Here is a 3,017-nt window from a genome sequence, read left to right as displayed (position 1 = left end):
TACCACATTTATCACGGGAAGTGTTCCGAAGAGCTGTTTTACCTAATTCCTGCCGCCGAATTCCACCTTCGCACGACACGCCACAAGTTAGGATATCATCCTCACCATCTGGATGTGTGGCGGTCCTCCACAGTGCGGTTTTCAAGGAGCTTTCTTCCTCATACTACAAAGTTGTGGAATGAGCTTCCTTGTGCGGTTTTTCCGGGACAATACGACATGGGCTCCTTCAAAAAAAGCGCGCACACCTTCCTTAAAGGACGGCAACGCTTTTGTGATTACTTTGGTGTTGCAAAAGAATGTGAGCGGCGGTGATCACTTAGCACCAGGTGACCTGTACGCTCGTTTGTAATCCTATTCCATAAAAAAATGCATAAAGGCCGCATTACCGCGGCGCTTTGCAGCGCTGCACTGCACCGCACAAAGCGTCATAAATTTTTTTCAATCATTTTGTATAGTCAATCAAATGTCGCACTAGATCGGTACTGCACAGTGCGTCGCTGCGCATCGTGGCATATTTGCCTCCGACGCACAGTGTAGTGGCGCTCGGTGTGACATAGCAAGCGGCTTGTCGCTTCAGCATACTGTTAATTGTTAAGTATGTAGAATTTAGTCTTCGAAATTCTGAAATAAGTTTGAAATCGTGCAGAGTCATTAAGAAGGCGAGGAAATTAAAAAATGATATTCGCTTTCTTGATAGCGTAACCTTGGTATTCAGCAATCCATTTCATCATATTTTTCACCCTTTCATAATTTGTTTTTCTTCTGCACACTATAAAGAAATAATGACCAAATCCCCGTCACTATCGCTCACCTTGTAATGTTTCTCGCACGCGAACTGGTGTAGAAATGACGCTAGTTGCCGCTTACTGCAGTTATATATGACGAATAATATAACTATCGACTAATATTTAAAATCAACCATTATATTCAATAAATAAATTTAACATTATTGAATAAAAACCTTAATCATATCAACTTCATCCATTTCAATCTATCAACCAATAAATGTAAGTAATAAATGAAAAATCATATTCAATAAATAAATTAAAAGTTACCATTATTGAATAAAAATATAATATCAACTTCAATCAATTCAATTCAAAAATTAACTAAATTGAATGCTTTGAAATATTACCTTTAATATGTTATTGTTAAGCAACATTTTCGTACGTTCATATAATATTATGCAACCGGACTCAAGTATACCTATTAATTATGTTAGCTTCATTTCATTCTATTGTCGTCCTTACTTTGGTTATATAGTGAACATAGTGTTTGAATTGCTGATTTGCTTTATGTGATATTTATATTCGAGACAAAATGAAGTGATATTTTAAACAAATAATTAAAGTACGATTAGTGATTTTACGTATGCAATATTTTTATTCGGTACAAAGTGAAGTAATATTTTAAACAAATAACTATGGTGTGCTTAGTACGTGACTGTTGTTAGTTAGTTATTGTTAAGTTTATTTTTCAAGTCGTTATTTTATAAGGAAAGTGGTCGTAAAGCAATGGTATCGTATAAAGTGTTCAAGTTTGAAGGAAAAATCATTTAAGTTTATCTAAGAACATTTAAATTATATGCTCCAATATGCTTAAATATTCAACTTCATTAACATGAACCAATAACCAAATATTGTACTAGACAAATAATAATCAGTAATATTTTTAACCGATAAAATAGCGATATTTTTTATCAGTTAACTGTTAACTAATAAAATATATTCAACATCAACCAATAACCAAATTTTGTAACTTACAAAAATATTAACTAATATTTTCAACCAATGACGTTCTATACATATGGACATATCATTCGCAGTCGGACAGTGGAACGGCAAAAGTGTGCTTAAAGACAATGTAAGCACACTTTTCTATTTAGTCGTGTGTCAACTGTGTGTCAATCAACAAACCTAAGACTCAAAAAAAGACGGTGTGACTTATCATCGGTAAGGTTATTTTATTTATATAAGATTGATATGCAAAAAGCTTAAGTAATTTAATAAAACGAATATTTTTTCATTTAATATGGTATTCATTATTCACAAGTCCCCAGACACAGTCAGAAAAGAAAACAATAGAGGCGCTCTTTTTAACCGACTTCTAAAAAGGTACTTAATTCATCGGTATGTTTTTTTATGTTTGTTACTTTCGACTAGGTGAACCGATTTTGATAATTATTTTTTTTATTTGAAAGCTGGTGCTTCCATATTCTATGTTACTAGAATTAGTTCTATTAATTAGATTGTATAAAAGACGCAATTATTTTTATACTTTTTAGTGTACATTTTATCTATTGGTTTGGAATAGTGTTTTTGAAGTCGATTGTTTATTTGTAAATTTTTTTAAAGGCCTAGTGAACAATGATTAGCAATATTGTATTTTGTGTAATGTGAACGGCTTCCAAGAACGCGAACGCTTACATACTAGTGATATTTACACGTTATCATTGAAGTATCGTTACCCAGTGATAATTGATACTTATTTACATCACAAATATGTAAAAGCTAATATTTTTTAAGCTTTCCAAGAAAATTGGCGCCAGTTGGTAGCAAGAGAGAGATGTGAAGAAATTTACAAACTAAAGAAGCATATTTATATATCACCACTAAAGGATATAAGTTTATTCGATTTAACTACATTTAAAATTTGACCAAAGCTGTCATACAAACAAATGTTGATATCTTCTTACGCCACATAATACCAATAAGATACCCTGGAATAGATATCTAAGTCAAAAAGACAAATTTAAAGTAATTCAAGGAACTCAACATTTAAATTACCAGTTTAACTATTTATTATTTTATGTAAGTAAAAATATTATATTTGAGTATTAGTTTCTCTCATTAAACCTTACCTTAACTTTTTAAATCCAAATCCCTTTAGAACGTAAAGAAGTAACAAATATAAACTCAAGCCAATAAATAAATATACAAACGTTCGCCTTTACAATATGAGTGTTATTTTTGATTAAAAATGTAAAAACCTCCGACTGAACAGATCTTGATCGGAAA

This window comes from Leptidea sinapis, chromosome 12 (assembly GCF_905404315.1).
Source record: "Leptidea sinapis chromosome 12, ilLepSina1.1, whole genome shotgun sequence".
NCBI lineage: Eukaryota > Metazoa > Arthropoda > Insecta > Lepidoptera > Pieridae > Leptidea > Leptidea sinapis.
Note: the sequence above shows the minus strand (reverse complement) of the source record.